Source organism: Acomys russatus, chromosome 21 (genome assembly GCF_903995435.1).
Source record: "Acomys russatus chromosome 21, mAcoRus1.1, whole genome shotgun sequence".
NCBI lineage: Eukaryota > Metazoa > Chordata > Mammalia > Rodentia > Muridae > Acomys > Acomys russatus.
Window position 1 is genome coordinate 31,322,930 of NC_067157.1, and position 10,771 is coordinate 31,333,700.

The following is a 10,771-nucleotide window of genomic DNA, read 5'->3' on the forward strand; positions in this document are numbered from 1 at the left end:
TTTATAAAACATGCTGTTTTTTTTAAAAATTAGATACCAGTTACTTGTTTTTTTTTTTAAAGTATAAGTAACCCAGGAAAAGATAACAAGTGTTTTGTTGCTGACTGTATTTTTATAGATAAAAGACAAAAAACAGAACATCGGAGATAGCATTCTTTTTTTTAGGGGGTGTCACGTGGCATGGCGAGTAGCACTTTCAGGGTCCAAGATGTGAGTTATTTTTGCATGTCAATAGAGAGCATATCTGACCTGAATATGCCATATTCATATCATGCTTCAAAGTCTCTCTGACTTCAGAGAGGATGCCCTCCATCACCCTTATTACAAGACATGAGAAAGCAAATTGAAAAGGCCTAAAAGCGGGACAAAAAGAAAAAAAGTCAAATACAGTGAGCCTCAGCATGGAGAGAATTTACAGTACAGCTTTAAAAACTTAAATTCTGCTCACCTGCATAATTTATTGAAAGTGTCTAGACACTATCTCCTTACTGTTTAGAAAGTATGTACAGGATTTGGGTTTGTTGGTTTTGGTTTTGGGCTTGGGCTTGGGCTTAGGCTTAGTCTTGGTCTTGGTCTTGGTCTTGGTCTTGGTTTTATTTCAGTTTTGGCTTAACAAGAGTGCCTATAGCCCATGCTTGCCTTGTACTCACTATGTATATTGAATTTCTGATCCTCTTGCCTCTGCTTCTCCAGTGTAAGCACTGACCCCACGTCCAGTTTCAGGCAGTTGTGGTAATCCACCCCAGTTTTTGTACATGTTGAACAAAGTACTCCACGGGCTGAGCTATATCCTGAGCCCACTCTGGGATTTTGATTTGTTGCTCTGGCTGGAGCCTTTGAGTCTGTGTAATCTTACCACTAGCCCAACGTGGAAATAAACAAAAGTGAGAACACTTTCGGGTGATAATCATAGTGACAACTGCTGTCATGATCACCAGTGTCAGAACTGTTGACTACATGTTAGACACTAACCATAACCAACACCACAGAGACCCATCCTGCAGCCACCACCTTGAGGAGGAAGAAACAGGGATCCAGCTAAAAGATTTGTCCAGGTTCAAGTCCATCCAACCAGACACATATGTATACAGGATCTGGACACCGTCCCTTGTCACTCAGGTCAGGAGTGTTAGACTGAGACAGGCTAAGAGATAAACGTAAAAAGAACAAAGATCATGATTCCATTAATGACTCTGATGTTTTAGAATGTGGGTGGGGTATGAGGTTCACCTTTTCCGCCCAACATTTAGTTCAACTTTCTGCTCAAATTCATTTGAAAAACATTAGACTCTCCCATGCAAATTGTTTTTGCCATGACCACCTTTGCAGTTAGGCTAAAAGAAAAATAAATTTATTTATTAATGTGAAGGGAAGAAGTTTAGCATCTGTATAGCATTCTGGCTTAAAATAATACTGACTTTATCTAACATATGACAGCGTGACCAGTTGAAGAGCCCCCAGCCATCAATCAACTGTGCTTTGTCTATGGAGCAATGCTTCAACACTTGTTGCCATATTTTTATGACTAAATTGATCTACCTCATGTTTGTGGTTCTCTCAGATGTACTGATAAAGAATTTCCTAAATACTTCCACTAATGGTTCTTCAAAACTGATTTAAGCTCTTAACTAGAGAAGGGTCCTCGTCTCAAATTTCAGGACTGGAAGTCCAGAGAGCCCCCCTCATCATAGACCATGAGTCTGGATGCACAGGCCCTCATCACAAAGATTCCTTACAAAAGAAAGCCAAGGCATGCAGAACCTGAGGTCTGGTGTCACTACTGTTTTGTTGTCAGTGGTACAGAAGCTACAGAGAAGTCATCATCTTATCTTGGTATTTAATTAGTTGTAATTTAGAAATAATAAGAACTATTTCAGAAGTTCTAGTCAACTTTAGGGACTAACTTCCTAGAGTTAATTTGCTGAAGCCTTGAATCCTAATCTGATTATACTTGGAGGGAGATTTTAGGAAGTAATTAAGTTTATTTAAGTTAATTAGGTGCAGTCATAAAGGTGTGTCCTTCCCACTGGACTGGTGGTCTTCTGAGAAGAAGAAGAGGTCTTTCTGTATCTTGTCTCTTGGTGTAGGCATTCAGAGGAAAGAGCATTAAGGGGACATGTTTCATAAGTGACCATCTGCATATCAGGAAGAGGGCCCCGACCAGAACCAACCACTCTGGTGCTCTGATCTTGGACTTCCAGCATCCAGAATTATGAGAAAATAAAACCTTCATGTTGTACTCAGCCTGGTCTTACTAAAACAGTAAACTTCTATCAAACCTTAAAAGTATATTAGAAACGCTTTTCAAAAAATGTCCACATTGTACATTGGTGTGTTGCCTGCATGTATGCCTGCATGAGGGTGTCTGACCCCCTAGAACAGGAGTTACAGACTGTTATGAGCTGCCATATGGGTGCTGAGAATTAAACCTGGGTCCTCTGGAAGAGAAGCTAGTGTTCTTAATTGCTGAGCCATCTCTCTGTCCCTGGTGCATGAGTATGTTGACATTAAGTCAAACAGTAATGTGGAGAGATGTAGTTAATGCCAATGGCTTTTGTTAAACCAATTCAGAAACCTACATATTTGTATTGCTGTACCCTCAAGAACTAATTTTATAAGGCTATTTCTACTGAAGGTAGGTAATATAGTGACAACACCTTGGGATGGCTCATTCAGGATAAGTGCTCTCAGTCTTGCAGCCAAAGATAAATGATTAAAGGCCTTTCAACTGGTTCTGAGCACCAGATGACAGCCAAATGCTCTAGATCTTGATGTGGACTGGTTATTATAAACTTGAAGAGAGCTAGTAGTCAGTATATCATCAGCAAAGCTGACTTATTCATAAAATGAATTTACTCTCATGTCCATCCCAAATATGCAAGTCTTTATGTTAGCTTACTGCACACATTAATCTACACATACACCAGCCGAGACCTTTGAGTTGGCTTCTCTTCTTTTCACCAATAGATCACTTGATCCTATGTTTTCCTTAAAGTACATTCCTCAAAGTGCATTTTCGAGACAATATTTTTATTTAGCCTGTGGCCATAGAGCCTAAATGAATAGGAACAGAACTGATTTGTGTTGCTTTCAGATCTCACGTCTGTAAGGAATCTGTCTTCCTTACCCTCTTTCTTTAGAAACACTTGGAGACTGATGGGAGTAAGCCAACTTCACATGCACATGACACTTCCCAAGTGTGACAGAGCAGAGAAATAAAACCTGCTGGGCTGGAGAGATGGCTCAGAGGTTAAGGGCACTGACTGGTCTTCCAGAGGCCCTGAGTTCAATTCCCAGAAACTATATGGTGGCTCCCAACCATCTATAATGTGATCTGATGCCCTCTTCTGGCCTGCAGGTGTACATGCAGGCAGCGCACAGTCTACATAATGGTAAATAAATAAATCTGAAGAAGAAAGATGGAGGAGGAGGAGGAAAGCAAATATGCTATGGTCTGAGCACTCACTCATCAATCCGTTCTTTCATTTAGGAATCCTTGCTAAGCATGCATTGTAGAGGCCTGCTCTAGGTTCTGAGTGCTCAAAGATGCCAAGCCTCTGAGCTTGTGAACTAGTTAATATAGTTGGGAAACGAAGAAGAGAAAACAGAGACAGAACAACAAAGCAAACAATTTTTCAACTGTATAGTACGTTACTAAGTTAAAATGAGGAATCAACAGTTCCACTGGCTGTTAAGAGGCAGGCTCTGGCATTTGGGCCCTGTAGCACCTGCCTTGAAGGATGCACATCTTCACACTGAATTTGGACTCCAGGTCTTCCTATGGTCCTATAGGACACACCCTTAACTCACTTTCCTCCATTATAATGATTCAGAAGTGAAGCCACTGACCTCTACCCAGGTCTTCTGAAAAAAATCTGCCTGAAACAAGCTGACTGACAAGATGTTAGCCCCAGGGAGTCCCTTAGATGGAGTGGCTGAGTAGATGGAGATGCAAGCCAGACTCTGGTTATTGGATCCACCAAGCTAAAGGCTGCAGGAGTAAATGGAGAACTTGCTTTGCCATTCACGCTTGGCCTCCTGGGTCCTTCAGGTGACTCCAGCCGCACATGGCTCTGGCTCCTTTAGTGTGTCAGGCCTCAGGAGAGAAGCACAGAAGCTGGTCCATGTCTACCCACAGGAGCAAGAGAAATAAGAGCAACTTACATCATTTGTTCAGGGTTATGACCCAGCAACAGGGGACTGGAAGACAAAGTTGCTGAACTATGTTTCTTTTCTGTTATATCGTTCTCGTCTGTAAGTTTCAAGTCTTACAAAGCTGTAATGAAAACTGGATGAGTGACTCTAGAAAATGCCATGGCAATGTCTGGTGTGCGGTAGCTGCTTAGTACATCTTAGCTACTTCTGTTTATAGTTAGTGAGTAAAATGGAAGGATGAGCAGGCCAGCAGATTGCTCTGTGGGTAAATGTGTTTGTTGCTCAAGTCTGAAGACCTGAGTTCCAAGGCCAGAACCCAAGTTAAAGTGGAATAAAAGAGTGATTTCTACAAGATTGTCCTCCAACCTCCATATAAACACCATAGTATCAAATGCGCGCACACACACACACACACACCATATACACACATAAAAAGTTATAAAGAAAAATAAATGATTGGTTGGAATGACTTGGAAGCCACGCTACCCTGCATAATGAGTTCCAGGCTAGCCTGTGCTACACAGTTGAAACCTTATCTCAGGGGAAAAAGATGGATGATAAAATTTTTTTAAATGCTCTAATTTGCACTCAAGGAAGTTCTCGCATGGAAGATGGTACTTGAGTTTTGTCCTAAAACTCATACAGAGAGGCAGGCAAAATCACCACACAGAAAGAACTTGGGGACAAAGTAGACACTGGTACAGTGAGGGACACAGACATGGCCAGTGTGATATGGAATGAGGTAAGAAAAGTAAAAAGTCACACCAACCATATGTAAACATACAGACATACACATATGCACACATGTACACATACAGAGCACACACATATACTCACATACACACATACATACACAATACACACATATATAAACACACATATACATGCATACATACACTCAGATACACACACACATACACATGCATACATATACACACAGAGGCACACATGCACACATGTACTCACACATACACACACATACATACATCTCACACACATACACACTCACACAGGTGCACACACATAGGAACTTGGGTCTTATGTCAGACCCAGTCAGCAGCTTTGAGAGATTCTAATCAGAAGCATGACTTGAAATGCTGAAAATCAATTTGAAGAGGAAAAGAATAGAAACAAAAATGACACTTTAAGAGGTTGCCGCAGGGGCTGGAGAGCCCCTGTCCTCGCAGAGGACCTGCATTCAGTCCCCACCACCTACATGGTGACTGTCACCATCTTTTACTTCAAGGGGACCCAGCCCCTCTGCAGGCACCAGGCACTAGTGGTGTCACTCACAGGCATACTACATGCGAGCAAAACACTCATAAAAATAAAATAATAATTCAAAAAGAGAGAGTCTGATTATTGTAAGGCTAAAAATGTAACTGGACTGGTAGCTCTGAGTTGGTTCCCCAGCACAGCATAAGTTAGACCTGAGGGCAATCTGTAATCTCAGCCACTAGAAGGACCTAGCTACAGATGACATTCAGTGCTACCAGGACTACATGAGGTAAAAATTTTAAGAAACTATTGTTATCATTTAAAGAAATTATTCCCCAGTAGTGACTTCCATCAGAGTCAGGCACAGAATATAAGTGAAAAGAGAGTGTGTGTGGAGTGTAGGTGTGAAATGAGGGTGGGTGGAGACTGTAGGTGTGAAAAGAGAGCAGGTGGAGAGTGTAGGTGTGAAAAGAGAGCAGGTGGAGAGTGTAGGTGTGAAAAGAGAGCAGGTGGAGAGTGTAGGTGTGAAAAGAGAGCAGGTGGAGAGTGTAGGTGTGAAAAGAGAGCAGGTGGAGAGTGTAGGTGTGAAAAGAGAGCAGGTGGAGAGTGTAGGTGTGAAAAGAGAGCAGGTGGAGAGTGTAGGTGTGAAAAGAGAGCAGGTGGAGAGTGTAGGTGTGAAAAGAGAGCAGGTGGAGAGTGTAGGTGTGAAAAGAGAGCAGGTGGAGAGTGTAGGTGTGAAAAGAGTGTGTGGAGTGTAGTGTAGGTGTGAAAAGAGAATATGTGTGGAATGTAGGTGTGAAAAGAGTGTGTGTAGAGTACAGGTGTGAAAAGAGAGTATGTAGAGTGTAGGTGTGAAAAGAGAGCAGGTGGAGAGTATAGGTGTGAAAAGAGAGCAGGTAAAAGAGTGTAGGTGTAAAAAGAGAGCAGGTGGAGAGTACAGATTTCTTGAATGAGTGGACCTTGAATTACTCACCTAGCATTCTTGACAGAGAAGAACATTTTACTTTAAAAAAGTCTTTCTGGCACATGTGTTACTAAAACATTTTAAACAGGTTTCTAAGAGTCACTCACCAGCAAAGCCCATGTCTGTCTATCACATTTGTGTAACTCAGGGTTAAATGATTACCTGTTCTTGTTATGATACAGGACAGGACAGTACAAACTTCCTCATGCTTATGTAAGGACTATTCAGAAAGGAAGAGGACATCCAAAGCAACACGGCTTTGTGGAAACACAGAGACCAGCTCAATGGGGACAGAATTCTTGACCACGTGAGGTTCCTTTGGCCCTTGGCCAGTCCAATCTAAACCATACATTACTATATGTCTCTATTTGAAACGTGATAGTAGCTGTTGGAGAGATGGCTCCGCCATTAAGAACACTGGCTGCTCCTCTAGAGGACCCAGATTCGATTCACAGCATCCACATGGCAGTTCACAATTGTCTGTCATTCTGGTTCCAGGGGATCTGACACCTTCACACAGATGTAAATACAGGCCAAACACCAATACACATTAAATAAAAATAAGTAAATTATTTTTAAAATGAGATGGTGCCGGGAAATATCTCATGCTCCTGAAGTTTCAGAACTTTCCAGATTGCCCCAGGGTCCAAATTCACCTTCTGTTCCTCAAAGCTTGGAAGCCTCTGTCTCAGGACACGTTCTCCTACCCTGACAAAAAGGACCCCATCCACAAGTCAGCCTGCTTCTTCTCAGGGTCACTAAGCAGCTGTATTCAAATATACAGGGACATTAAAGACATTGTCTGTATACCCCATGAGATTCGTTCTCAGGAAAATTAGAAAAATTTACTCTCAAGCTGTGTTGTAAGATACAGAACTGTCATCACAGCCTGCTTTTCCACAACTTTATTGTTACCCTGAAATCCTTCTGAAACACCTTTTAATAAATATTTTCATTTTGTGTAGTAGCTTTTTTTCTTTAATAATGACCCAAGAAAAGAAACGATTCTTAAAAATTTGAAAGAATGAAAACAAAGGACCCTATGTGGTGCTACATAACCTGGAAGTTCTTCCACAATTTTCCTGCTCTTTCCTAACATTAAGCAGATGTGATAAAATTTATTTTGGTGTTAGAAAACAGGATAGTATCTGGCTGTGTAAAGTGTTTGTCTCCCAATGTCTTATTTTCATTCAGTTGCTTGCTCCTTAGAATAAACCCAGACCTTCAAGGGCATGGGCGGGGCTGCCTTCAACACTGCCTTAGGAGCCTGGTGCGGTGGCACAGGCCTATGATCCCGGAACTCCAGAGGCAGAAGCAGAATACGTAGCCTGGGACATACTGGGTGTTCCGGGCTAGTCTGAGCTGCACAGAGACCCATGAGTATTACAAATCATACAGAATACAAAACAGGAGGTGCAGGACTAACAGTTAGATTCAAAGAATCTTTCTTTAGTTATTATTACTGTTGTTTGTCAGCAATAAATCTTAGTGCTGTGGCAACTGAGCTACATACAGTTCGTTGATGACACAGGAAAGGGGAGAGCAGACGGTTAGCCCCGTTCTGGTGATTTGCTGTCTGGTAGATGCTTTCTAGCCCTGTTGCTAGGAGTAAAAGAAAAGGATGAAAATTTCAATTTAAGGGAAGATTTTCCCCCATCCCCACCCCCCAGAACATAAAGTTATGACGTAGAATTCAGTTCAAAAGAAGCCTGTGATATTTTCCTTCCAAGAGGGGAGGAGAAGAGGAAGAAGGAAAGGAGGAGAAGAAGAAGAAGAAGAGGAATAGGAGGAGGAAGAAGAAGAAGAAGAAGAAGAAGAAGAAGAAGAAGAAGAAGAAGAAGAAGAAGAGAAGAAGAAGAAGAGAAGAAGAAGAAGAAAAAGAAGAAGAAGAAGAAGAAGAAGAAGAAGAAGAAGAAGAAGAAGAAGAAGAAGAAGAAGAAGAAGAAGAAGAAACAAATCTTCGGAGTGCGACTGTATCAAATATGAACTTCCTGAAAATGCATCAGCTGATAAAACATGATTGAAGTTCAAGGACGCATTCCATGCCTAATCTTCATTTTACAACTTCTGCAGATAAATTATCCTGAGCACTAAAATCGTTCAAAGACAGCCTTTCTAGCAAAACAATTTGTTAGAAGTGTACAATAAACTGGCCAGATGCCTGCGAGACATGAGCTGTGATTTAAAAGCAAGGGAAGCAGACCTCTCTCCTGTGTTCAAAGCAGGAGTCTTCTAAGTACTGCTGCAAAATAGCTACATCCAAAGCAATCCTCTGGTTATCTGGAGGGTTAATTGGCTTCCCAAAAGCTCTCTTCCTCTCACAGAATGTAGTTTATATTTGGGGAGAATTTGGCAGAGCTTAATTTACAGTCTAATCGATTTGTTCAGCAGAATCCAACCATCAGTCAGTCATTTTTCTCCACACATTTGTGCCTTAATGTTTACTAACAGAGATAGATACAAAATTCAGGAGGGGAAAAAAAGTATTATTAAAGTCCTTTCTCCGGACAGTGTCTGGAATCAAGACACCACAGGGCAGCTTTCTTCACATTGTAGCCCCAAACTGGTGGCTATTCCTTGTAAAAAAAAAAAAAAATTATTTTTTTTTCAGAAATCTCTCAAACCTCATTATCAGTCCTCCAGCCTTGCCCAGACTGGATATATCACTGGAAGATAAATGGACCAGAGACTTAATTATTGCTTACATTGCTATAAAGAAAAAGTAATTGCAGTCATAAAAACTAGGTTATGATAAAAGGGTAGCTGTGCTCCCTTCCAGAAACTGTTAGTTTTAAGTCTCCAGCACTGAAAAGAGAAAAGAAAAGAAAAAACAGCAAAAGAAATAACCCAGAAATGTGTTTCCATCATTGTCACTTTCCCCACCCCCCCAAAAGGGGGAAAGTACAAAAAGGTTGGGCTCTGAGAATGAAATTAAAATTAGCAGTTTAGCAATCTGGTATGTGATAAGGCCATAGTCGATATTCTTAATCATCACCTCATTACACAAATTAAGACTTGTGGCCATTTTGCAGATGTTTCAGTTGCTACACACACACACACACACACACACACACACACACACACACACACACACACACTCCACAAAATTCTGGCCCATTCTCATATAGCTCTTTAAAAGTTGCTACCTTTCATGTCTTACAAAAAGTGAGAAAATGGGTGACTGGGCAAATCAAAAAACCTTAGTTTGGAGATCATCAGATCATCAAGGAAACCGTTTAGCAACCATGCTGGGTGTTCTCTAAATACAGTCTGTGCTGTGGCACTGGCTCATTTCTGCATGAAGACAAAGGCAACTTCAACTTGATATTTCTGTCACCCCTGCAGTGGGAAGAGCCCGTTCCTGGTTTATAACATCAATCACTCTCGCAATAAATCTTGGGAGTGGATATGGTCATTTAAATCTCCACCTGCACAAACAGCAAAAAATAAGAGCCCATAAATCTCTACACTGGTGATTAACAAATTTGGGATCCTCAGGAAAGATATTATGGGGGAAGGGAGAGGGTCCACTAATTCATTAATAAAGACTGATTTGCTGACAATCTGTTTAGTTTACAGCATAGGGCAAAAGCAAACAGATCTCAGCTAACAAAACAAAACGTTAGAGGTTTGTGAATTCCCAGCTGAGCCTGGATTAGAGACCCATTTGAGTATAGCAGAGGGCTGCTCTCATTTCTTGCTTCTGCACCGCCCCACCCCCCCACCCCACCCCACCGTGCCCCCATCCCCATCCCCGGAGTCTAACTGTAGGACAAGAAATCTGACAGTGTTATTCTAAAGGACCCATTTTGCCTCTCCAGTTTCTCAGTGTGCATTTTATTCAGTTCTAGGGTTCCATTCCCCTTTGCTTTTCTTCTTGCTCCACGGAAGATTATCACATTGCCTGAGAAAGAGGGCCCCAGCTCCAGTTAATGAAGGAAATGGTCCTTTCATGAAGTCAGCTTTCCATGAGGAGCCCTGGTAGCCAAGAAGATGGCAGAAGAGAAAGGCAGTGGTGGGGAAGGAAATCTGCCATTTTTACAAAAGGTGTCAGGCAAAGATGCATCCAGGAGCAACAGACTCTTTAAGACCCCAGGAATGAATTTCTGGCCAGAACTTCTGGCCTGAAGGTTTTCATCTCACTGGGAAAAGATTCTCAGCTAGCCAAATATGTTCCAGGAATCCAGATGACCTCTCTCATCTCCTACCCATCCCCAGTCAGGTGTGTGTGTGTGTGTGTGTGTGTGTGTGTGTGTGTGTGTGTGTGTGTGCATGCGCGTGCGCACATGTTCAATGGTCAAGTGTGTTCCTATGCACTAGCAGTTCCCCAGAGACCTTCAAAAGTAACTAGATATTAATGCATTTTTTTCTTATTTTCCTTCCTTCTCCCTCCCTCCCTCCCTCCCTTCCCTTAATTTCTCCAGCATCACAAAG